Here is a 25,217-nt window from a genome sequence, read left to right on the forward strand (position 1 = left end):
CAGAAGCAAGAAGTGGTTACCTCCCTTTGATGCAAGTGCTTGGAGTTCTATTTTTATTATTTGGAATGTTGACCCTGGCAATGCAGGGCGTAATAAATTAGTCTATAGACTCATTGTGATGTTCCTCTCCACGGAAATCTTTAGTAAAAGGCGAAAGATTTATCCGAATGGATGAAGAGAAACCAGAGTTAATGTTACATATACCTGTCTGCACCCCAGTCACCTTATCATTTCAGCACGTGCAGGTGCGAAGACATGACTCGTGTCATTTAAATCATCTGTTCAATATAAGCTTTTTATGTGAAATAAACAGTGATAAAACTATTGTAAAAATGATTTGGTAAACATCTTCAACTTGGAGATCGCTTGATGCAAGCATGGCGTGTCAAAATAATGTCGGCTTTGATCAATCCAGTGTGTGTGGCAGCCATTTTGAACGTGGACTAATCATGTTACTTAGCCTATCATTGTGAGCGACGCTCACGTCAATGCACCCCTCAAGATACAAATCCAACAAGCAATTGTCGTGCCCACCCATAATAAAGAAAAGGTCAATGAGGGGATGGAGGCTTCAGCTTGTAAACAACGCTGTACACTTGCAATATCCCCACATTAAAAGAGGAGAGAAGACAGAAGCAAGAATTGGTTACCTCCCTTTGATGCAAGTGCTTGGAGTTCTATTTTTATTATTTGGAATGTTGACCCTGGCAATGCAGGGCGTAATAAATTAGTCTATAGACTCATTGTGATGTTCCTCTCCAAGGAAATCTTTAGTAAAAGGCGAAAGATTTATCCGAATGGATGAAGAGAAACCAGAGTTAATGTTACAGATACCTGTCTGCACCCCAGTCACCTTATCATTTCAGCACGTGCAGGTGCGAAGACATGACTCGTGTCATTTAAATCATCTGTTCAATATAAGCTTTTTATGTGACATAAACAGTGATAAAACTATTGTAAAAATGATTTGGTAAACATCTTCAACTCGGAGATCGCTTGATGCAAGCATGGCGTGTCAAAATAATGTCCGCTTTGATCAATCCAGTGTGTGTGGCAGCCATTTTGAACGTGGACTAATCGTGTTACTTAGCCTATCATTGTGAGCGACGCTCACGTCAATGCACCCCTCAAGATACAAATCCAACAAGCGATTCTCGTGCCCACCCATAATAAAGGAAAGGTCAATGAGGGGATGGTGGCTTCAGCTTGTAAACAACGCTGTACATTTGCAATATCCCCACATTAAAAGAGGAGAGAAGACAGAAGCAAGAAGTGGTTACCTCCCTTTGATGCAAGTGCTTGGAGTTCTATTTTTATTATTTGGAATGTTGACCCTGGCAATGCAGGGAGTAATAAATTAGTCTATAGACTCATTGTGATGTTCCTCTCCACGGAAATCTTTAGTAAAAGGCGAAAGATTTATCCGAATGGATGAAGAGAAACCAGAGTTAATGTTACAGATACCTCTCTGCACCCCAGTCACCTTATCATTTCAGCACGTGCAGGTGCGAAGACATGACTCGTGTCATTTAAATCATCTGTTCAATATAAGCTTTTTATGTGACATAAACAGTGATAAAACTATTGTAAAAATGATTTGGTAAACATCTTCAACTCGGAGATCGCTTGATGCAAGCATGGCGTGTCAAAATAATGTCCGCTTTGATCAATCCAGTGTGTGTGGAAGCCATTTTGAACGTGGACTAATCGTGTTACTTAGCCTATCATTGTGAGCGACGCTCACGTCAATGCACCCCTCAAGATACAAATCCAACAAGCGATTCTCGTGTGCACCCATAATAAAGGAAAGGTCAATAAGGGGATGGTGGCTTCAGCTTGTAAACAACGCTGTACATTTGCAATATCCCCACATTAAAAGAGGAGAGAAGACAGAAGCAAGAAGTGGTTAACTCCCTTTGATGCAAGTGCTTGGAGTTCTATTTTTATTATTTGGAATGTTGACCCTGGCAATGCAGGGCGTAATAAATTAGTCTATAGACTCATTGTGATGTTCCTCTCCACGGAAATCTTTAGTAAAAGGCGAAAGATTTATCCGAATGGATGAAGAGAAACCAGAGTTAATGTTACAGATACCTGTCTGCACCCCAGTCACCTTATCATTTCAGCACGTGCAGGTGCGAAGACATGACTCGTGTCATTTAAATCATCTGTTCAATATAAGCTTTTTATGTGACATAAACAGTGATAAAACAATTGTAAAAATGATTTGGTAAACATCTTCAACTCGGAGATCGCTTGATGCAAGCATGGCGTGTCAAAATAATGTCGGCTTTGATCAATCCAGTGTGTGTGGAAGCCATTTTGAACGTGGACTAATCGTGTTACTTAGCCTATCATTGTGAGCGACGCTCACGTCAATGCACCCCTCAAGATACAAATCCAACAAGCGATTGTCGTGCCCACCCATAATAAAGGAAAGGTCAATAAGGGGATGGTGGCTTCAGCTTGTAAACAACGCTGTACATTTGCAATATCCCCACATTAAAAGAGGAGAGAAGACAGAAGCAAGAAGTGGTTACCTCCCTTTGATGCAAGTGCTTGGAGTTCTATTTTTATTATTTGGAATGTTGACCCTGGCAATGCAGGGCGTAATAAATTAGTCTATAGACTCATTGTGATGTTCCTCTCCACGGAAATCTTTAGTAAAAGGCGAAAGATTTATCCGAATGGATGAAGAGAAACCAGAGTTAATGTTACATATACCTGTCTGCACCCCAGTCACCTTATCATTTCAGCACGTGCAGGTGCGAAGACATGACTCGTGTCATTTAAATCATCTGTTCAATATAAGCTTTTTATGTGACATAAACAGTGATAAAACAATTGTAAAAATGATTTGGTAAACATCTTCAACTCGGAGATCGCTTGATGCAAGCATGGCGTGTCAAAATAATGTCAGCTTTGATCAATCCAGTGTGTGTGGCAGCCATTTTGAACGTGGACTAATCGTGTTACTTAGCCTATCATTGTGAGCGACGCTCGCGTCAATGCACCCCTCAAGATACAAATCCAACAAGCGATTCTCGTGCGCACCCATAATAAAGGAAAGGTCAATGAGGGGATGGTGGCTTCAGCTTGTAAACAACGCTGTACATTTGCAATATCCCCACATTAAAAGAGGAGAGAAGACAGAAGCAAGAAGTGGTTACCTCCCTTTGATGCAAGTGCTTGGAGTTCTATTTTTATTATTTGGAATGTTGACCCTGGCAATGCAGGGCGTAATAAATTAGTCTATAGACTCATTGTGATGTTCCTCTCCACGGAAATCTTTAGTAAAAGGCGAAAGATTTATCCGAATGGAAGAAGAGAAACCAGAGTTAATGTTACAGATACCTGTCTGCACCCCAGTCACCTTATCATTTCAGCACGTGCAGGTGCGAAGACATGACTCGTGTCATTTAAATCATCTGTTCAATATAAGCTTTTTATGTGACATAAACAGTGATAAAACAATTGTAAAAATGATTTGGTAAACATCTTCAACTTGGAGATCGCTTGATGCAAGCATGGCGTGTCAAATTACTTACTTACTTACGTTTGGAGATTTAACGTGCGCTTTCCGACTGGAGCGTATTTCGCACACGGGCCCGGTCGGGCCATTTAGCGTGGTTTTGAAGGGAAAATAAAGGTGTTGCAACCAGAGGGGGGTTTTAGTGGTTGCTTATATAAGTTTTGGAGATTTTGAAATTTGGAATGCATGCCTAGGGGTGTGGTAGTGTACTAAGGGAGTGTGTTGGTGTGTGTTTGTTTGTTTATGTGGTGTGGTTGAGTGTTTTTAGATGCGGATCATTAGATTGGTTTTAGTTAAGTATACGCCTAGTGCTTTAATTTTTTCTGTATTGTTATGTGGATTTAGGATTGATTCTAGGGTTATGGCTTTATCTAGTTTTAGATTTGTTTGGAGTGTTGCTCGGTGGGTTTGGTAGTGCGTGCAGTGTAAGAGTGCATGTTCTATTGTTTCCAGGTGTGGGCAGTGTGGGCATTTTCCGGTTGCGTGTTTTTTTATTTTTAGGAGTTGACTGTTTAGTTTAGTGTGACCTGTTTGGAGTTAGGTGATTATTCTATCAATTTTCTTGGATGGATGGAGGATTTTAGGTTTGGTTAGAGGTTTTTTGAGTATTTTGATTATCTGTGTGTTTCTTTTTAGGTATGTCTTATGCCATGTTTGGGTGATTTTACGTTTGTTAATGCTTTTGATCTCTGTTTTAGATATTGGTAGATTAAGGCTTATTTCAGGAATTTTGAGGGATTTTTTGGCGGCTTGATCGGCGTTTTCGTTTCCATATATTCCTACGTGGGCTGGGATCCAGATAAATGCTATTTGTTTGCCTGCCTCTGTTAAGTTATTTGCGCTTTTGAGTATTTGGTTAATGAGTTTAGGGCGGTTTTTGGTGTTTTTATTTTGGAGGGCCTGTAGTCCACTTATTGAGTCTGTGAGTATTAGGATTTTGTTATGTTTTTTAGCATGTTGGTTATGGAGGGCGGATGCTATGCCCATTAACTCTGCAGTGAAGATGGATTGGTTGTTTGGGAGTCGATAAGATTGAGTGTTCCTATTTGGTTGTGCTATGTGGACTCCGAAACCAGTGCGATTTGTGATCGGATCGGAAGATCCGTCTGTGTAGATGTGGCACCAATTTGGCCAGTTTTCGTGTATGTAAGCTAGTGTGGTGGATTTAGCTATGTTTGGATCGGTTTGTTTGTTTATTGAGTTTGCCAGAGATGTGTCTATTTTGGGGATTTTTAGTTTTGGGGTAAATATATTTGATGGTTTGCAGTTTTGTTGGAGGTTATCTATTTGGTTTTCGTTTAGGTAGTTGAAAATTCGTTGAGATATTGGAATAAGTAAAGGGTGCTTCCTAGTTAGAGCCTGGTTACGAGGGCGGATATTTTCGTTTAGGAGGTTTTGGATGAGAGGGTTTGATTGGGACGAGGCCCAGAAATTAAGGGTTAAGTGTTGCCTACGTAGGTTTAGTGGCATTTCTCCTGTTAAGGCCTGAAGTGAAGTGAGAGAGGTGCCATGTTGGGAACGTGTGACTATTTTAAGAGCTTGGTATTGGATTGAGTCTAGTTTTTTGGTTAGGTTATTGCTAAGCGTATCATAGATCGCACATCCGTAATCTAATTTAGACCTAATTAGTGATGTGTAGAGAGAGAGTAGAGTATCTTTGGAGGCCCCCCAGTTGGAGCCGGTGAGGCATCTTAGTGCGTTTAGATCTTTGCTGCATTTAGTTGTTAAGTTTTTAACGTGGGCCTCCCATGTTAGGTGTTGATCGAAGATTAGCCCTAGGAATTTGGTTTGTTTTTGGAACTTAATTGGTTTATTGTTTAATTTAAGATTTGGGGCGGTGTGTTTCATTTTTCGGTGTTTGAAGACTATTCCTGTAGTTTTTTCGGAGTTTAGGGAGAAGCCCCACTTGTCTGCCCATTGCTGTGTTTTATTTAGGGATTTTTGGAGTAGATTTTGGGAAGTTGACATACTTTTTGTGCGGATCCAGAGGGCTCCGTCATCTGCGAATTTGGATGTTTTAATTTTAGGGGATAGGCCCTCGAAGAGGTCATTGATCATTATGTTAAAGAGTGTTGGGCTAAGAATGCTGCCCTGGGGAGTGCCGTTTTCTAGGGGACACTGGTCCGATAGAACCTGGTCTATACCCACTGTGATTTTTCGGTTATTTAGGAAGTCCTGGATGTAGTTAACGATTTGTCCTTTTAGTCCTATTTTTTTAAGTTTTTGAATTAGCCCGTTGTGCCAAACCATGTCGAATGCTTTTGAGAAGTCCAAGAAGATGCCTGTAGTATATTGTTTGTTGAGTTGTCCTGTTTTGATCTCCTGTTCTAACCGGGCGAGATTGTCTAGAGTTGAGCGGCCAGGAGTGAACCCGCTTTGGTCTGTATTTATGGTGTTGTTTAGAGTTAGGTAGTGTTGTAATCTATTTTTGGTCATAGTTTCCATTACTTTACATAAGTTTGAGGTCAGAGATATTGGCCTGTAAGAGTTAGCTTGGTTTGTAGGTTTGTCGGGTTTAGGGATAGGGATAACTAGAGCCTGTTTCCAAGAGGTTGGTACCTGGCCGTTTAGGTAGATTAGATTATAGAGTTTGAGTAGTGACTGGAGTAGCTTGGGAGGGAGTTTTTTGATTATTTGGTAGGATGTTAGGTCTAGTCCTCGGGCTGTTCCCTTTTTCCTGTTTTGGAGTACATAGTTTAGTTCTTCTATTGTGAAGGGTTGGTTTATTTCTAGGTTATCGTTTAATTCTTTGGTAGGTTTGGATTCTGTTTTGAGTTTTGTTTGGAATTTATCACTGAAGTTTTTGTTACTGCTGATGGTCGAAAAGTGTTTAGCTAGGTTATTTGCTTTTTCGCTGGGGTTGGTTGAGTTATTTATATTAGGAGTTTTTTTGTGTCTTTTTAGGCCTCTAATGGCATGAATTTTGCGCCAGACCGTCCTGGCATCTGTGCGGTTATTTAATCCCTCGCAAAATTTTTTCCAGTCCCTGGTTTTGGCTATTTTGACTAGGTTTTGGACCTCATGGTTTAGTTTGTGGGCTATAGGTATGTAGTTATGGTCGCGTTTGGCTTTATTGAAGGCTTTTTTACGTTTTTGTCTGGTTTGTTCTATTTCCTCGTTCCACCAGGGTACTGAGGGTTTGCCTGATTTGTTTGCTTTTCTAAAGGGTATTGAATTTTTAGCTGAGGTGATTATGTATTCTGTTAGGTTTTTGCAGAAGGTTTCTGGGTCATTATGTTCTATCTCGTTTAGATTGGCTTGTTTGCAGATATTTTGGAATTTATCCCAGTTAGCCTGGTTATAGTTAAATTTGGGTTCTGAGTTTTCGGGTTTGTCGGGGACGTTGGTATTTCCTATGGTTATGTTTATTGGGAAGTGGTCACTTCCTAGTGGGGCGTCGTGAACTTCCCATTGAGTGCTTTGGGCTAAGTCTGAGGTGCATATACTTAGGTCGATAGCCGACATGTCTCTATTGCTTTTATCATATCTGGTTGGTTGGTTATTGTTAAGTAATACGAAATCGTTGGCCTCTATCCATTCAGAGATTATTTTACCGTGATTATCTATTTTTCCCCCGTGCCCCAGGAGGGGTGGTGGGCATTAAAGTCTCCTAGGAAAATTGTTGACTTTTTGCCTATTTGTTGAAGTATGTTTAGATCCTCTGCTTGGATTTTTTGTTGATGCCAGTGGTAGATATTTATGATGTTTATTTTTTTGTTGTTTAGGGTGATTTGAATACCGTTGGTTTCTAGGTTAGGGGTGTTTATTTTGATCTCTTCATAGTTTAAGTCTTCTCTAATTAGTATGGTTAAGCCTCCTGATGCTCTAGTTGTTTTGGTTTTAGGACGATCTGTTCTGACTATGTTATAGTTGGCTAAGTTAAATTTTGATTTATTTGAGAATTTAGTTTCTTGGATGCATGCCACATGCGGTCCTTTGTTTAGTTTAAATTTTGCTTTTAGTTCGTGGCTGTGCGAGTTAAGCCCGCCAGCATTCCACTGAAAAATATTTAGTCCTGCCATTATTTGGGTTTTTAGTGTTTGGAGATTGGTTGTTTTATGGGATTATTTTATATATCTGAGATAATTAGTTGGTAACCTGTATTGAAGTCTTTATAGTTTTGGGTGGTGAGTTTGAGTTTGAATGCTACTTTATGCAGGGCTTTAGTGCTAGCATCTGGATTTATTTGTTTTAGCATGTAAGCTAGAAGGAGAGTAACACTATTTAGCGTGTTTTTGGGGAGAGTTTGGGGTTTACGTTGTAGTTTTTTGATTCTTTTAGGTGCTGAGCGTGTTATTTCGTTTACGTCATCATCGGTTTCTACTTCGTAATAGTCTGAGTTATCGTTGTTTAGTTCCTCACTCTCCATGGGGGTTGGTAGCGTCTCTGGTTGTGTTTGCGTGTGCGTGCTGGGCGTGTCTGTGTCTTGGCTGCTGATTGGATTTTCGGGTTTTGCCTGCTCGGGTGTGGTTGTTGTTGCCCTGGTGGCTGTAGGCTGAGTGGTGGAAGGTTGGGTGATGGCAGGTATAATGCGGTTTGTTTTGCTTGCAGGTGTGGATGTTGTGAGAGGGTTGGGGGTGGTGAAGGTTTGGGGGTGGTGTGGGTAGTGGGTGTGGGTGGTGATTGCTGGGTGTACTTCCTGGAGGATACCATCCCATGCGGAGTTTAGATGTCGGGGAATGTTTGGTTGCGGTGTGGGTATGAGTGGTTGTTTCGTGTGCTGTGTTAGTTTTCTTGTTTGGTGTTTGGCCGTATCTATATTAATGTGTCTGTTGGCCTGTTGTGTGAGAGTGTGCCTGTGTGGGCATTTGTTAGAGAGTGAGGAGTGGTTTGTTGTTTTACAGTGTATGCACCATGGTGCGCAAATCCCTGGGCATTCTGTTTGGGCGCATTTCCTGCATTTGGTTTTTTTAAAATTACATCCGTTTGCTGTATGGTTGTATTGAAGGCAGTTAGAGCATTGTTTTACCTGTTTAATATAAGGTTTTACTTCTAGTTTTGTTGATGCGCCGAAAGAGATGAATTTTGGGGCTTCAGGATATTTAGCAGTTTTTTGAAAGTTGACGATAACGATAGGGGTGTTTGAGGTCTTTCCATTCCTATTTGAAGTTATCCTCCTAGTGCTAGTGATTTTGGGTTGAGGGGAGGTGTCTGTGTTATCGTTTGCTTCGTTAGCGTACATTATTAAGTCACCTTCTGTTTCTCTAGGGTTAACCCTAATTACACCTCTGGTGTAGAGCTGCCAGTTTGGAGTTTGATGTGTGACTGTAAATTGGAAGATTTGCGTTATCTTTTTGGCTGCGTTTAGGGATTGTAGGCCGGGGAAGATTATCTGGAATCCTTTATTTACTTCTTTGATTTTATCGAAATTGATTTTTTGTTTTTTGAACCAAATGCCTACTTTATTAGCTGTGAGAACTTTATTTAGGGTGTTTATGGGGCCGGTGGCACAAAAGTACAGAGCGAAGGTGACTATGGATGCTGGGAAGGTGGGTGATGCGGGTGTAGTGTTGGAAGTGTCCAGCTTCCGTTTCTTAGGGTTCGTAATGGGTGCAGGCGATTCGGCAGGTTTGGGAGGTGAAGCTGCTGGAGTTTCTGTGCCGTAATCGTGAGGTATGAGGGTGTTGGGTGTCCGGTTGGAAGTGTCACGGTTGGCGTGTCAAAATAATGTCGGCTTTGATCAATCCAGTGTGTGTGGAAGCCATTTTGAACGTGGACTAATCGTGTTACTTAGCCTATCATTGTGAGCGACGCTCACGTCAATGCACCCCTCAAGATACAAATCCAACAAGCGATTCTCGTGCCCACCCATAATAAAGGAAAGGTCAATGAGGGGATGGTGGCTTCAGCTTGTAAACAACGCTGTACATTTGCAATATCCCCACATTAAAAGAGGAGAGAAGACAGAAGCAAGAAGTGGTTACCTCCCTTTGATGCAAGTGCTTGGAGTTCTATTTTGATTATTTGGAATGTTGACCCTGGCAATGCAGGGCGTAATAAATTAGTCTATAGACTCATTGTGATGTTCCTCTCCACGGAAATCTTTAGTAAAAGGCGAAAGATTTATCCGAATGGATGAAGAGAAACCAGAGTTAATGTTACATATACCTGTCTGCACCCCAGTCACCTTATCATTTCAGCACGTGCAGGTGCGAAGACATGACTCGTGTCATTTAAATCATCTGTTCAATATAAGCTTTTTATGTGACATAAACAGTGATAAAACAATTGTAAAAATGATTTGGTAAACATCTTCAACTCGGAGATCGCTTGATGCAAGCATGGCGTGTCAAAATAATGTCCGCTTTGATCAATCCAGTGTGTGTGGAAGCCATTTTGAACGTGGACTAATCGTGTTACTTAGCCTATCATTGTGAGCGACGTTTACGTCAATGCAATCCCTCAAGATACAAATCCAACAAGCGATTGTCGTGCGCACCCATAATAAAGGAAAGGTCAATGAGGGGATGGTGGCTTCAGCTTGTAAACAACGCTGTACATTTGCAATATCCCCACATTAAAAGAGGAGAGAAGACAGAAGCAAGAAGTGGTTACCTCCCTTTGATGCAAGTGCTTGGAGTTCTATTTTTGTTATTTGGAATGTTGACCCTGGCAATGCAGGGTGTAATAAATTAGTCTGTAGACTCATTGTGATGTTCCTCTCCACGGAAATCCAGTAAAAGGCGAAAGATTTATCCGAATGGATGAAGAGAAACCAGAGTTAATGTTACAGATACCTGTCTGCACCCCAGTCACCTTATCATTTCAGCACGTGCAGGTTCGAAGACATGACTCGTATAATTTAAATCATCTGTTCAATATAAGTTTTTTATGTGACATAAACAGTGATAATCATTGTGAGCGACGCTCACGTCAATGCACCCCTCAAGATACAAATCCAACAAGCGATTCTCGTGCCCGACTTGACTCCCACACCCACCCCAGCTTCCTTCATCACCACCTTTGCACTATACTTCTTCGCTGCAGGCTCAGCATCAATCCTAACTAAACAACTCTCAGCAGACAGGATAGGTTTATGGTTTAAACTCGAAAAAATCCATTACAGCAACATCAAAAAAGCAAATAAAGGTTACCAAATAATATTCCCAAATCAAGATTCATTCAATGCAGCTAAAAAAATAGTACAAATTTTTCACGTAACCGTAACAAAACAAATTCAAAATTGGCAGCAATTCACCCGAGGGGTAATAAGAGTAAACCCTAGAGAAACAGCCGAAGACCTAGAACTCTACACCCAAGAAGCAAACACAAATCAATACCCTCAACCCCAAATAACAAGCACCCGCAGGATAACAACAAGCAGAAACGGCAAAACGGTCCCTACATCAATCGTTATTGTAAACTTAAAAAAAACTGCTAAATTTCCTGAAGCCCCTAATCACATCTCTTTCGGTGCCTACACTAAACTAGAAGTTAAACAACCATACATCAAACAGGTCAAACCATGTTCTAACTGCCTTAGATATAACCACACGGCCACCCAATGTACATTCAAAAAAACTAAATGTACAAAATGCGCCCAAACCGATTGCCCAGGTACATGCTCTCCCTGGTGCATCCATTGCAAATGCATAAAACATACATCACTCTCAAACCAGTGTCCGCACAGACATGCCCTAACACAACAGGCCAACAAACACATAAACATAGATTCGGCCAAAATCCAAACAAGAAAATATACACCACCTACATCCAAACCTCTCCTCCCCACACCACACTCAAACACCACACACAAACTCTCGGATTCAATCTGGGGCAACCACATAGAAACCGCACCCACCACTTCCACACATCACCTCACACAGCCACCTACAAACTCCCCCATAACATCAACACCCGCATGCAAAGCAAACAGCAAAACCACAGACACACAACGACCCTCAGCCAGACACTCTACAGCCCACAAGGCAACAACACTTCCCAACAAGCAACCACAACAAAAAAACTCAAACACTGAGGAAACCACAGCTACACCCAACACGCAAGCACAAACTCAACACCCCACGCCACAAACACCTCCACAGGCCTCCCCAATGAAAACTCAAACAATAAAAACCAACCTAACCGACGAAGACGAGTATTCTTCCACCGAGGAAATAAATGAAATCACTTTCTCAGCCCCTAAAACAAAAAAAAACTTCAGGCGCAAAAATCCTCAATTAACCAGCACTAAAACTCTTAATAACCTCACACTACTCCTAGCCTACATGCATAAGCAAAACTCACCAAATGCTAGTACTAAAGCTTTTCACTCAGTAGCACAAAAACTAAAACTCACAACTCTCTCCTTTGAGTTATTTTTCTCCCAACTTAGGGAAGCTACCAATTAAACAAAACCTAAAACTCAAAACAAACTAATAACCTCTCATCCCCCAAAATGGAAGGACTAAATATATTTCAGTGGAACGCCAACGGATTAGCCTCCCACGGCCAGGAATTAAAAGCTAAATTCAAACGAGACAAAGGTCCACACATAGTCTGTATACAGGAAACTAAATTCTCTACCAGATCTAAATTCACCCTACCAAACTATAACTCAATAAGAACTGACCGAGCCAAAACAAACCCAGGTAGAGCCGGAGGCGGCCTAATCATATACGTCAGGGAAGATTTAAGCTACAAAGAACTAAAAATAAACACACCGAACCTAGAAGCAAACGGTATCCAAATAACAAATAACAACCAAAAAATTAATATCATAAATATATACCACTGGGTAGAAAAACAGGTCAAACCTGAGTTTTTTAAACACCCTCCTCCAAATAGGCAATAAATCTACAATCTTCCTAGGAGACTTTAATGCCCACCACCCTACCTGGGTATAGAAGATAAAATAGATAAACACGGAAAACTCATCTCAGAATGGATAGAACAAAATGACCTAATACTACTAAATAACAACCAACCTACTAGATACGACAAAATACACCACAAAATGTCGGCTATCGACTTAACCATATGCACCCCAGATTTAGCCCAAAGTATTCAATGGGAAGTACACGGGGTACCACTAGGTAGTGACCACTTCCCCATAAATATAACTATAGGAGACGTAAACATCCCATCACCAGCCCCAAACCAGGAACCTAAATTCCACTACAACAAAGCCGACTGGGACTAATTTCAGGACATTTGCAACCAGGCTAACCTAGCTGACCTAGAAAGTAACGACCCCGAAATCTACTGTAAAAACCTCACTGACTATATAATAAACGCAGCTAAAAACTCCATTCCTTTCAAAACAACCAGCATAGGCAAACCCTCGGTTCCTTGGTGGAACGAGGAGATAGAACAAACTAGGCGTAAACGCAAATCCGCGTTCAATAAAGCCAAACGTGACTTCAAACACCTAAAGATAGCACATGAACTAAATCACAAAGTACAAAGCTTAGTTAAAACAGCTAAAACAAGAGACTGGAAAAAAATTTGCGAAGAAATTAACCATCATACAGACGCCAGAACAGTTTGGCGCAAAATCCACGCCATTAGGGGCATTAAACGTCATAAAAAAACTCCCAACGTAAACAATTCAACAAACCCCACTGAAAAAGCTAATAACCTAGCAAATCACTTCTCGGCCGTCAGTAGCAATAGCAACTTCAACCAAAAATTCCAGGAACAACTAAAAGCAGAAACCAAATTTACCAAAGAGTCAAAAGAAAATAACCTAGAAATTAATCTCCATTTCACAATGGAAGAACTACTCCACGTCCTACAAAATAGGAAAAAGGGCACAGCCCCAGGCTTAGACCTTACTTCATACCACATAATTAAACAACTACCACCCAAACTACTCCAAACTCTACTGAAACTCTATAACCTCATATATCTAAACGGACAGGTCCCATCACCTTGGAAACAAGCCCTGGTCATACCAATCCCCAAACCCAATAAACCAGCTGACCAGGCTAATTCATACAGACCAATCTCCCTAACTTCTAACTTATGCAAAGTAATGGAATCAATGGCCAAAAAACAGGTTACAACACTACTTAGAACAAAACAACATAATAAATCCAGACCAAAGCGGTTTCACTCCTGGACGCTCAACCTTAGATAACCTCGCCCGACTAGAGCAGGACATTAAAACAGGCCAACTTAACAAACAATATACTACAGGCATCTTTCTAGACTTCTCCAAAGCATTCGACATGGTTTGGCATAACGGGCTAATACAAAAACTACAAAAAATAGGACTTAAAGGTCAAATAATTAACTACATCCAAAGTTTCCTAACAAACCGCAAAATCACTGTGGGCACAGACCAAACGCTATCGGACCAATGTCCCCTAGAAAATGGCACTCCCCAGGGCAGCATCCTAAGCCCAACACTCTTCAATATTATGATTAACGATTTATTCGAGGGACTATCCCCCAAAGTAAACACATCAAAATTCGCGGATGATGGAGCCCTCTGGATCCGCACTAAAAGCATGAAAATGGCCCAAAACTTACTACAAAAATCTCTAAATAAAATACAAAAATGGGCTGACAAATGGGGCTTCTCCCTAAACTCAGAAAAAAACACAGGAATAGTATTTAAACACAAAAATATGCAACCCGCCACCCTAAACCTCCAACTAAACAACAAACCAATCAAATTCCAAAAACAAACCAAATTCTTAGTATATCTTCGATGAACATCTCACCTGGGATGCTCACATTAAAAACCTTGTAACCAGATGCAGCAAAGACCTAAACACGTTAAGATGCCTAACCGGCTCCAACTGGGGGGCCTCTAAAAACACCCTCCTCTCACTCTATATATCACTAATTAGGTCCAAACTAGACTACGGCAGTGCCATTTACGACACCTTGAACAACTCTCTCATTAAAAAACTAGACTCAATCCAGTATCAGGCCCTAAAACTAATCACACGAACTCAACATGGCACCTCTTCCACCTCACTCCAGGCCTTAACAGGAGAAATGCCACTCAAACTACGTAGGGAACAACTTACCCTAAACTTCTGGGCCGCGTCCCAATCAAACCCACTAATCGAAAACTTAATAAAACAAAATATTAGCCCTAGAAACCAAGCCCTAGCCCGGAAACATCCACTACTTACTCCAATTTCCCAAAGAATAACCAATTACCTAAACGAACACAAAATAAATAATCTTAAACAAAACAATAAATCATCCAATATCTTCACTCCAAAACTTAAAATACCAAAAATAGACACAACACTAGCTGATACACTAAATAAACAGACCGATCCTAACATCGCTAAAACCACCACACTAGCATACATACATGAAAATTGGCCAAATTGGTGTCACATATACACAGACGGATCCTCAGATCCGATCTCAAAACACACAGGTTTCGGAGTCCACATCGCACAACCAACCAAAGACACACAATCTTACCGACTCCCAAACAACCAATCCATATTCGCGGCCGAACTAATGGGCATGGCCTCAGCACTATACAATCAGCAATCTAAAAAACACCAAAAAATCCTCATCCTAACCGACTCCCTCAGTGGACTACAAGCCCTCAAAAATAAAAACACTAAAAACCGCCCCAAACTAATAAATCAAATACTCAATAGCTCAAACAACTTAACTAAGGTAGGTAAACAAATAGAGTTCATTTGGATCCCCGCCCACGTAGGAATCTTTGGAAATGAAAAGGCAGATAAAGCAGCAAAATTATCCCTTAAACTCCCAGAAATAAGCTTAAACTTACCCAGCTCAAAATCAGAAATCAAAAGTGTCACTAAACAAAAAATTAACAAAAAATGGCAAAATATATACCAAAACTCAAATAGCCAAATCAGGAAAGTACTCAAAAAAACCCTAAATAAACCCAAAATACTACACCCATCCAAACAAATCGACAGAATAATTACCAAACTACAAACAGGCCACACCAAACTAAATAATCACCGTAAAATAGCTAAACTACACACAACAGGAAACTGCCCACATTGCAAACAACAAGAAACACCAGAACACGTACTCATTCACTGCACACACTACCAAACACACCGAACAACACTACAGACCACCCTAAATCTTAAAACCGGACTTACACTAGAATCAATCCTAAATCCACAAAATAAATTAGAAAAATTCAAAGCCTTAGGCATATACCTAATAAAAACAGGACTAATTAGTCGCATTTAAACCCCAAATAAATTATTAAAACCAAACCTACCTTATTTGATAACCACCCAACACACACAGCTCCCTTAGTTCGTCCCCCACCCACTCTTGGCATTCTTTCCAAATCTCAAAATTTCAAAATTACTATATAAGTAACCCCTAAAGCCCCCTCCTGGGTTGCACAAACTCACTTTTCCCCTTTTTGGAAACACATTAAATGGCCTGGCCGGGCCCGTGTGCGACATACGCTTGCAGTCGGAAAGCGCACGTTAAATCTCCAATATAAGTAATATAAGTAAGTAAAGTCGTGCGCACCCATAATAAAGGAAAGGTCAATGAGGGGATTTTCGCTTCAGCTTGTAAACAACGCTGTACATTTGCAATATCCCCACATTAAAAGAGGAGAGAAGACAGAAGCAAGTAGTGGTTACCTCCCTTTGATGCAAGTGCATGGAGTTCTATGTTTATTATTTGGAATGGTGACCCTGTCAATGCAGGGCGTAATAATTAGTCTATAGACTCATTGTGATGTTCCTCTCCACGGAAATCTTTAGTAAAAGGCGAAAGATTTATCCGAATGGATGAAGAGAAACCAGAGTTAATGTTACAGATACCTGTCTGCACCCCAGTCACCTTATCATTTCAGCACGTGCAGGTGCAAAGACATGACTCGTGTCATTTAAATCATCTGTTCAATATTAGCTTTTCATTTGACATAAACAGTGATAAAACAATTGTAAAAATGATTTGGTAAACATCTTCAACTTGGAGATCGCTTGATGCAAGCATGGCGTGTCAAAATAATGTCGGCTTTGATCAATCCAGTGTGTGTGGCAGCCATTTTGAACGTGGACTAATCGTGTTACTTAGCCTATCATTGTGAGCGACGCTCACGTCAATGCACCCCCCAAGATACAAATCCAACAAGCGATTCTCGTGCGCAACCATAATAAAGGAAAGGTCAATGAGGGGATTTTCGCTTCAGCTTGTAAACAACGCTGTACATTTGCAATATCCCCACATTAAAAGAGGAGAGAAGACAGAAGCAAGAAGTGGTTACCTCCCTTTGATGCAAGTGCTTGGAGTTCTATTTTTATTATTTGGAATGTTGACCCTGGCAATGCAGGGCGTAATAAATTAGTCTATAGACTCATTGTGATGTTCCTCTCCACGGAAATCTTTAGTAAAAGGCGAAAGATTTATCCGAATGGATGAAGAGAAACCAGAGTTAATGTTACAGATACCTGTCTGCACCCCTTTTTATGTGACATAAACAGTGATAAAACAATTGTAAAAATGATTTGGTAAACATCTTCAACTTGGAGATCGCTTGATGCAAGCATGGCGTGTCAAAATAATGTCAGCTTTGATCAATCCAGTGTGTGTGGCAGCCATTTTGAACGTGGACTAATCGTGTTACTTAGCCTATCATTGTGAGCGACGCTCACGTCAATGCACCCCTCAAGATACAAATCCAACAAGCGATTCTCGGGCGCACCCATAATAAAGGAAAGGTCAATGAGGGGATTTTCGCTTCAGCTTGTAAACAACGCTGTACATTTGCAATATCCCCACATTAAAAGAGGAGAGAAGACAGAAGCAAGTAGTGGTTACCTCCCTTTGATGCAAGTGCTTGGAGTTCTATGTTTATTATTTGGAATGGTGACCCTGTCAATGCAGGGCGTAATAATTAGTCTATAGACTCATTGTGATGTTCCTCTCCACGGAAATCTTTAGTAAAAGGCGAAAGATTTATCCGAATGGATGAAGAGAAACCACAGTTAATGTTACAGATACCTGTCTGCACCCCAGTCACCTTATCATTTCAGCACGTGCAGGTGCAAAGACATGACTCGTGTCATTTAAATCATCTGTTCAATATTAGCTTTTCATTTGACATAAACAGTGATAAAACAATTGTAAAAATGATTTGGTAAACATCTTCAACTTGGAGATCGCTTGATGCAAGCATGGCGTGTCAAAATAATGTCGGCTTTGATCAATCCAGTGTGTGTGGCAGCCATTTTGAACGTGGACTAATCGTGTTACTTAGCCTATCATTGTGAGCGACGCTCACGTCAATGCACCCCCCAAGATACAAATCCAACAAGCGATTCTCGTGCGCAACCATAATAAAGGAAAGGTCAATGAGGGGATTTTCGCTTCAGCTTGTAAACAACGCTGTACATTTGCAATATCCCCACATTAAAAGAGGAGAGAAGACAGAAGCAAGAAGTGGTTACCTCCCTTTGATGCAAGTGCTTGGAGTTCTATTTTTATTATTTGGAATGTTGACCCTGGCAATGCAGGGCGTAATAAATTAGTCTATAGACTCATTGTGATGTTCCTCTCCACGGAAATCTTTAGTAAAAGGCGAAAGATTTATCCGAATGGATGAAGAGAAACCAGAGTTAATGTTACAGATACCTGTCTGCACCCCTTTTTATGTGACATAAACAGTGATAAAACAATTGTAAAAATGATTTGGTAAACATCTTCAACTCGGAGATCGCTTGATGCAAGCATGGCGTGTCAAAATAATGTCAGCTTTGATCAATCCAGTGTGTGTGGCAGCCATTTTGAACGTGGACTAATCGTGTTACTTAGCCTATCATTGTGAGCGACGCTCACGTCAATGCACCCCTCAAGATACAAATCCAACAAGCGATTCTCGGGCGCACCCATAATAAAGGAAAGGTCAATGAGGGGATTTTCGCTTCAGCTTGTAAACAACGCTGTACATTTGCAATATCCCCACATTAAAAGAGGAGAGAAGACAGAAGCAAGTAGTGGTTACCTCCCTTTGATGCAAGTGCATGGAGTTCTATGTTTATTATTTGGAATGGTGACCCTGGCAATGCAGGGCGTAATAAATTAGTCTATAGACTCATTGTGATGTTCCTCTCTACGGAAATCTTTAGTAAAAGGCGAAAGATTTATCCGAATGGATGAAGAGAAACCAGACTTAATGTTACAGATACCTGTCTGCACCCCAGTCACCTTATCATTTCAGCACGTGCAGGTGCAAGGACATGACTTGTGTCATTTAAATCATCTGTTCAATATTAGCTTTTCATGTGACATAAACAGTGATAAAACAATTGTAAAAATGATTTGGTAAACATCTTCAACTTGGAGATCGCTTGATGCAAGCATGGCGTGTCAAAATAATGTCGGCTTTGATCAATCCAGTGTGTGTGGCAGCCATTTTGAACGTGGACTAATCGTGTTACTTAGCCTATCATTGTGAGCGACGCTCACGTCAATGCACCCCCCAAGATACAAATCCAACAAGCGATTCTCGGGCGCACCCATAATAATGGAAAGGTCACTGAGGCTGTGGTGGCTTCAGCTTGTAAACAACGCTGTACATTTGCAATATCCCCACATTAAAAGAGGAGAGAAGACAGAAGCAAGAAGTGGTTACCTCCCTTTGATGCAAGTGCTTGGAGTTCTATTTTGATTATTTGGAATGTTGACCCTGGCAATGCAGGGCGTAATAAATTAGTCTATAGACTCATTGTGATGTTCCTCTCCACGGAAATCTTTAGTAAAAGGCGAAAGATTTATCCGAATGGATGAAGAGAAACCAGAGTTAATGTTACAGATACCTGTCTGCACCCCTTTTTATGTGACATAAACAGTGATAAAACAATTGTAAAAATGATTTGGTAAACATCTTCAACTCGGAGATCGCTTGATGCAAGCATGGCGTGTCAAAATAATGTCAGCTTTGATCAATCCAGTGTGTGTGGCAGCCATTTTGAACGTGGACTAATCGTGTTACTTAGCCTATCATTGTGAGCGACGCTCACGTCAATGCACCCCTCAAGATACAAATCCAACAAGCGATTCTCGGGCGCACCCATAATAAAGGAAAGGTCAATGAGGGGATTTTCGCTTCAGCTTGTAAACAACGCTGTACATTTGCAATATCCCCACATTAAAAGAGGAGAGAAGACAGAAGCAAGTAGTGGTTACCTCCCTTTGATGCAAGTGCATGGTGTTCTATGTTTATTATTTGGAATGTTGACCCTAGCAATGCAGGGCGTAATAAATTAGTCTATAGACTCATTGTGATGTTCCTCTCCACGGAAATCTTTAGTAAAAGGCGAAAGATTTATCCGAATGGATGAAGAGAAACCAGAGTTAATGTTACAGATACCTGTCTGCACCCCTTTTTATGTGACATAAACAGTGATAAAACAATTGTAAAAATGATTTGGTAAACATCTTCAACTTGGAGATCGCTTGATGCAAGCATGGCGTGTCAAAATAATGTCAGCTTTGATCAATCCAGTGTGTGTGGCAGCCATTTTGAACGTGGACTAATCGTGTTACTTAGCCTATCATTGTGAGCGACGCTCACGTCAATGCACCCCTCAAGATACAAATCCAACAAGCGATTCTCGGGCGCACCCATAATAAAGGAAAGGTCAATGAGGGGATTTTCGCTTCAGCTTGTAAACAACGCTGTACATTTGCAATATCCCCACATTAAAAGAGGAGAGAAGACAGAAGCAAGTAGTGGTTACCTCCCGTTGATGCAAGTGCACGGAGTTCTATGTTTATTATTTGGAATGGTGACCCTGGCAATGCAGGGCGTAATAAATTAGTCTATAGACTCATTGTGATGTTCCTCTCCACGGAAATCTTTAGTAAAAGGCGAAAGATTTATCCGAATGGATGAAGAGAAACCAGAGTTAATGTTACAGATACCTGTCTGCACCCCAGTCACCTTATCATTTCAGCACGTGCAGGTGCAAGGACATGACTTGTGTCATTTAAATCATCTGTTCAATATTAGCTTTTTATGTGACATAAACAGTGATAAAACAATTGTAAAAATGATTTGGTAAACATCTTCAACTTGGAGATCGCTTGATGCAAGCATGGCGTGTCAAAATAATGTCAGCTTTGATCAATCCAGTGTGTGTGGCAGCCATTTTGAACGTGGACTAATCGTGTTACTTAGCCTATCATTGTGAGCGACGCTCACGTCAATGCACCCCCCAAGATACAAATCCAACAAGCGATTCTCGGGCGCACGCATAATAATGGAAAGGTCACTGAGGCTGTGGTGGCTTCAGCTTGTAAACAACGCTGTACATTTGCAATATCCCCACATTAAAAGAGGAGAGAAGACAGAAGCAAGTAGTGGTTACTTCCCTTTGATGCAAGTGCTTGGAGTTCTATTTTCATTATTTGGAAAGTTGACCCTGGCAATGCAGGGCGTAATAAATTAGTCTATAGACTCATTGTGATGTTCCTCTGCACGGAAATCTTTAGTAAAAGGCGAAAGATTTATCCGAATGGATGAAGAGAACCCAGAGTTAATGTTACAGATACCTGTCTGCACCACAGTCACCTTATCATTTCAGCACGTGCAGGTGCAAAGACATGACTCGTGTCATTTAAATCATCTGTTCAATATAAGCTTCTTATGTGACATAAACAGTGATAAAACAATTGTAAACATGATTTGGTAAACATCTTCAACTTGGAGATCGCTTGATGCAAGCATGGCGTGTCAAAATAATGTCGGCTTTGATCAATCCAGTGTGTGTGGCAGCCATTTTGAACGTGGACTAATCGTGTTACTTAGCCTATCATTGTGAGCGACGCTCACGTCAATGCACCCCTCAAGATACAAATCCAACAAGCGATTCTCGGGCGCACCCATAATAAAGAAAAGGTCAATGACGGGATGGTGGCTTCAGCTTGTAAACAACGCTGTATACATTCTTGAAAAAAATAAACGCACAGGTTGATTTATATTGTAAAGTATATATATATATATAAAGTAGATATATATAGTTTTATATCTGTGATACGAATATGAAATTTTGGAGCTCGATGGTCACAAGTTGTCGTTGTACAAAGGCATTGAAAACTGTGCATTGTTATGTCATATAAGTCCACAAGGTAGCACTTAACTCAGTATCTCGTGTGACCGCCCTGGGCAGCAGCCACGGCTCTGCATCCGGTCAGCACTGACTGGATAAGTGTACGAATTCTTTCCTGCGGAATTCTGCTTGATTCTGCTTGTAACGTGTTGGCCAGTTGTGTCAGAGTGTCTGCGGTGTGTTCTGACGTTGACGTACACGTCGAGTTCATCCCAGAGGTGTTGGATTCGGTTGAGGTATGGAGATCTCAACGACCAGGGCAAGTCGGTAATGTTGGTATTATGAAGGGAGTCTATCGTGACACGAGCTGTGTGGTGTTGGGCGTTGTCCTTTTGAAACAGCTCTCTTTGGCGGTCAATGATTGGAAAAATGTGAGGTTGAAGAATTTGATTCATGTTGCGATTTGCTCTCATATGTCCCTCAACCATAACGAAGTCAGATCTCGTGGTGTTGGATATGGCCCCCCCCCCCCCCCCCCCCCCCCCCAGGATTCCAGCCTCGCACAGATAGTTCCTGACAGTATGATCCGATACCCTCCTCAAACCAGGGATGCGTCCTGCAGTCTCCATAGCTGTGGCATTGCGATGACGAAGGTGGAACAGTCGAATGTAGCGATCCTGTGTAGGGGTGGTAACGCTTGGTCGGCACGTTCTCCTCCGGATACCCCTCTTTGGATACGTCCTATGGCGATGTTCCGATCGACAGTGCTGAGTCTCGGCTTTTTCGAACTTGAAAAATATTGACAATTGAATAACAAATTATTGGCTTATGCTTGCCTTTTTCATTGCCACTACCACGTGTTAAGAATGCTATCACTTGCACGTGCATTTTGCATTACTATTTTCCTGTATGAAATTTTTGAACAAGTGTGAAAACAATGCAGTTAAAGATACGGCAAATCGATTATTGCTCCCCGCATTGTCTGTCGAATATCAGACCAACATTTTCCAATTTCCATATATCCAATTTCTATACCGGATTTTTTGTGTAGTAAGGTTTAGTGAACTACATACTACCTTTGCGTTTCTTTTGTTTTGAGGACGCGACGTTAAACCCCATTTCACCTCACCAAACCTCACCTTAAGTTTTGAAGAGTGTATGTCTGCATATGTTATGCATGGGGTCCTCCCTCTGGTTTGGCTTACTCCCCTCTGACCAGAAATCCAGCGCGGGAAATAAATAATTGATTTGGCTTTAAAGTGTAGATGTGTTCATGTATATCTGGCATATCTTGCTCGGCACTGGTGCAGTGTCAGTCATGAATATACTTGGATTTGTGATTATATCTTTGCTTCCGGAACAGCTATTCGGTATGTAATTCAATTTTAGTGTAACATTGCAATCATGACACAACCTTGTTAATTTAGTATTCGTAAATGACATGTTCCATTGTTTTCAATCTGTTGGGAAGAATTACATGCATGTATTGCATACTGTTAAAACTACTACTGAAACGTCGACAGTAACAGTGGGCACATTTGTTTTAATAGTCGAGAAAAAAAAGAGTTTAATGCAAATGTGAGTTAAGGAGCTTTTTCTAATTTGTCTTGGGAGTCAACGTGTATACAGCTGCACACTGTAACTTGTAGACATACTGAGACATGATAGATGAAGGTACTGCTCCACCCTCTGCCTATTCTCCCTCTTCAGCGCAGGACATGCCCTTTATTGTGGTACCATCCACAAAAATACATTGAATTACTGCTGAGTGAGTGATTTTGATTTAACGCCGCTTTTAGCAATATTCCAGCAATATCACAGCGGGGTCACCAAAATGGGATTCACACATTGTACCCATGTTCGGAATCGATCCTGGGTCTTTGGCGTGACGAGCGAAGTCTTTAACCAATCGGCTACCCGGCCGCCCCAAATGACCGCTGAGAAGTAGGTACATCACACATGTATGTGTATTGGTCGTTTTTCTTAATCATTATTCATAGATATACTTAACCCAAACACATACACTCTTCAAAAAACGAAACACACAGGTAGTATTTAGTTCACTGAACCTGACTTCACAACACATCCGGTACAAATATTGGATATATGCTATTGGCAAATGTTGGCGGCCTGATATTCGACAAACGGTGAGTGCAGGGAGCATCCCTGGTTTGAGGAGGGTATTGGACCAGACTGTCACGAACCATCTTCGCAAGACCAGATATCGTCCCTATTTTGCAACAGATCCATGGACAGCGACTCTCGCGTTGGTGCCATACCTTACAGCCTTGGAATTTGAGAAACTGGAGACGCGTGTGGTTTAGCGATGAATCAAGATTTCTTCTTCACCGACAAGATGGAAGACAACGTGTTTATCGTCGTCGAAATGAGCGTTTGTCTCTACATTGTGTACGTGAATTCACAATTTTGGTGGCCATAGTGTTATGGTATGGGGGGAAATATCCTACACCACAAGTTCTGACTTGGTTGTGGTTCAGGGAAAATAGACAGCAAATTGCAACATGAATCAAATTCTTCAATCTCGCCTTCTTTTAATAATTGACCGCCAGAGGGAGCTGTTGCAACCGAACAACGCTCCCCCGCACACAGCTCGTGTCACGGTTGACTACCTTCATAATGCCAACATCAACGACTTACCCTGGGTGTCGAGATCTCCAGAACTCAACCCAATTGAACACCTCTGGGATGAGCTCGATCAACGTGTACGTCAATGTCAGAACACGCTGCAGGCACTCTGGACAACAACTGGCCAACGAGTTCTGCGCAACCTTGTGGCCTTATGTGATATGACAATATACAGTTTTCGATGCCTTTGTGACCATCGAGCGCCAACATTTCTTTGTATCTGTGATACTAGTATTAAATTTATTAGGTACAATAAATTTACTAAAATGTACATGTGCGTTTCTTTTTTTTTGAAGAGTGTACACGCTCTTGTCTCACTATTAATACAACCTAACAAGCTGGTGGAAAATTCTATACCGTGCCCTTACAACATAGGGCATTACAGGAATTTTTGTAACATACGATCACCGGTTCGGCAGTCTACACACCACGCTGGAATCTACAGTTTTCAATGCCTTTGAACACCGACAACATGTGACTATCGAGCTCCAAAATTTCATATTTGTATCTATGATATCAAATTAAATATACACCAAGAAAAAGGTTAAGCACACCCTTATTTCTGAACCATGACAAATGGCAAAAAACATGGCATGGGATGACTGACCACAGGAGCTGGGCGATACCAATGTCAACGGATAGAACAAACATTTGACAACAAATAAAGAAGACATTGGTGAGTTGTGATTGAAATTTACTGACAAAAAACATTATGGTAACAGATCAGTGGCGGGTATAACCGACACGTGCCCGGATGACGCATTCAACCCTACGTCTCATGCCGCCAGTAAGACGTTGGATCTGTTGATAGGTCAACAACAACCACTCCTGATGCAGTTCTGCTTCAGATTGGCGTAAATCTTGTACAGGAGGATCTCGTGCCTGAATGCGCCGCCCAAGAATAGCCCAACCATGTTCAAATGGGTTCAGATCTGGTCTCATTGCTGGCCGGGGTAGAGTCATTATTGCATTGGCCCTCATGTAATCCACGACTGCATGCGAACGATGAGGCCTGGCATTGTCATTCATGTGATGAGGTCGAGTAGCAAGAGGGTGGT

At 41.2% G+C, this 25,217-nt stretch overlaps 17 non-coding genes across 17 annotated transcripts; all 17 read right to left on the reverse strand.

Annotated features, from left to right (window-relative positions):
- Positions 1-70: 70 nt before the first annotated feature.
- On the reverse strand, positions 71-191 carry LOC139466413 (U5 spliceosomal RNA). Its single transcript, XR_011653456.1, has one exon. It is a non-coding gene; the product is annotated as a U5 spliceosomal RNA (small nuclear RNA).
- A 509-nt stretch (positions 192-700) lies between these two features.
- LOC139466508 (U5 spliceosomal RNA) lies at positions 701-821 on the reverse strand. The gene has a single exon (XR_011653548.1). It is a non-coding gene; the product is annotated as a U5 spliceosomal RNA (small nuclear RNA).
- A 510-nt stretch (positions 822-1,331) lies between these two features.
- LOC139466355 (U5 spliceosomal RNA) lies at positions 1,332-1,451 on the reverse strand. The gene has a single exon (XR_011653401.1). It is a non-coding gene; the product is annotated as a U5 spliceosomal RNA (small nuclear RNA).
- Positions 1,452-1,960: 509 nt separating this feature from the next.
- Positions 1,961-2,081, reverse strand: LOC139466415 (U5 spliceosomal RNA). Its single transcript, XR_011653458.1, has one exon. It is a non-coding gene; the product is annotated as a U5 spliceosomal RNA (small nuclear RNA).
- Positions 2,082-2,590: 509 nt separating this feature from the next.
- Positions 2,591-2,711, reverse strand: LOC139466416 (U5 spliceosomal RNA). The gene has a single exon (XR_011653459.1). It is a non-coding gene; the product is annotated as a U5 spliceosomal RNA (small nuclear RNA).
- Positions 2,712-3,220: 509 nt separating this feature from the next.
- On the reverse strand, positions 3,221-3,341 carry LOC139466505 (U5 spliceosomal RNA). Its single transcript, XR_011653545.1, has one exon. It is a non-coding gene; the product is annotated as a U5 spliceosomal RNA (small nuclear RNA).
- A 6,165-nt stretch (positions 3,342-9,506) lies between these two features.
- On the reverse strand, positions 9,507-9,627 carry LOC139466417 (U5 spliceosomal RNA). Its single transcript, XR_011653460.1, has one exon. It is a non-coding gene; the product is annotated as a U5 spliceosomal RNA (small nuclear RNA).
- A 510-nt stretch (positions 9,628-10,137) lies between these two features.
- LOC139466557 (U5 spliceosomal RNA) lies at positions 10,138-10,256 on the reverse strand. The gene has a single exon (XR_011653594.1). It is a non-coding gene; the product is annotated as a U5 spliceosomal RNA (small nuclear RNA).
- A 5,892-nt stretch (positions 10,257-16,148) lies between these two features.
- Positions 16,149-16,268, reverse strand: LOC139466442 (U5 spliceosomal RNA). Its single transcript, XR_011653483.1, has one exon. It is a non-coding gene; the product is annotated as a U5 spliceosomal RNA (small nuclear RNA).
- A 509-nt stretch (positions 16,269-16,777) lies between these two features.
- On the reverse strand, positions 16,778-16,898 carry LOC139466418 (U5 spliceosomal RNA). The gene has a single exon (XR_011653461.1). It is a non-coding gene; the product is annotated as a U5 spliceosomal RNA (small nuclear RNA).
- A 433-nt stretch (positions 16,899-17,331) lies between these two features.
- On the reverse strand, positions 17,332-17,451 carry LOC139466516 (U5 spliceosomal RNA). Its single transcript, XR_011653555.1, has one exon. It is a non-coding gene; the product is annotated as a U5 spliceosomal RNA (small nuclear RNA).
- Positions 17,452-17,960: 509 nt separating this feature from the next.
- LOC139466419 (U5 spliceosomal RNA) lies at positions 17,961-18,081 on the reverse strand. The gene has a single exon (XR_011653462.1). It is a non-coding gene; the product is annotated as a U5 spliceosomal RNA (small nuclear RNA).
- Positions 18,082-18,515: 434 nt separating this feature from the next.
- On the reverse strand, positions 18,516-18,635 carry LOC139466548 (U5 spliceosomal RNA). Its single transcript, XR_011653586.1, has one exon. It is a non-coding gene; the product is annotated as a U5 spliceosomal RNA (small nuclear RNA).
- Positions 18,636-19,144: 509 nt separating this feature from the next.
- LOC139466420 (U5 spliceosomal RNA) lies at positions 19,145-19,265 on the reverse strand. Its single transcript, XR_011653463.1, has one exon. It is a non-coding gene; the product is annotated as a U5 spliceosomal RNA (small nuclear RNA).
- A 434-nt stretch (positions 19,266-19,699) lies between these two features.
- On the reverse strand, positions 19,700-19,819 carry LOC139466447 (U5 spliceosomal RNA). Its single transcript, XR_011653488.1, has one exon. It is a non-coding gene; the product is annotated as a U5 spliceosomal RNA (small nuclear RNA).
- Positions 19,820-20,252: 433 nt separating this feature from the next.
- Positions 20,253-20,373, reverse strand: LOC139466421 (U5 spliceosomal RNA). Its single transcript, XR_011653464.1, has one exon. It is a non-coding gene; the product is annotated as a U5 spliceosomal RNA (small nuclear RNA).
- Positions 20,374-20,882: 509 nt separating this feature from the next.
- Positions 20,883-21,003, reverse strand: LOC139466517 (U5 spliceosomal RNA). The gene has a single exon (XR_011653556.1). It is a non-coding gene; the product is annotated as a U5 spliceosomal RNA (small nuclear RNA).
- Positions 21,004-25,217: the final 4,214 nt, after the last annotated feature.

This window comes from Haliotis cracherodii, unplaced genomic scaffold (assembly GCF_022045235.1).
Source record: "Haliotis cracherodii isolate W230 unplaced genomic scaffold, xgHalCrac1.p SCAF_18, whole genome shotgun sequence".
Taxonomy (NCBI): domain Eukaryota; kingdom Metazoa; phylum Mollusca; class Gastropoda; order Lepetellida; family Haliotidae; genus Haliotis; species Haliotis cracherodii.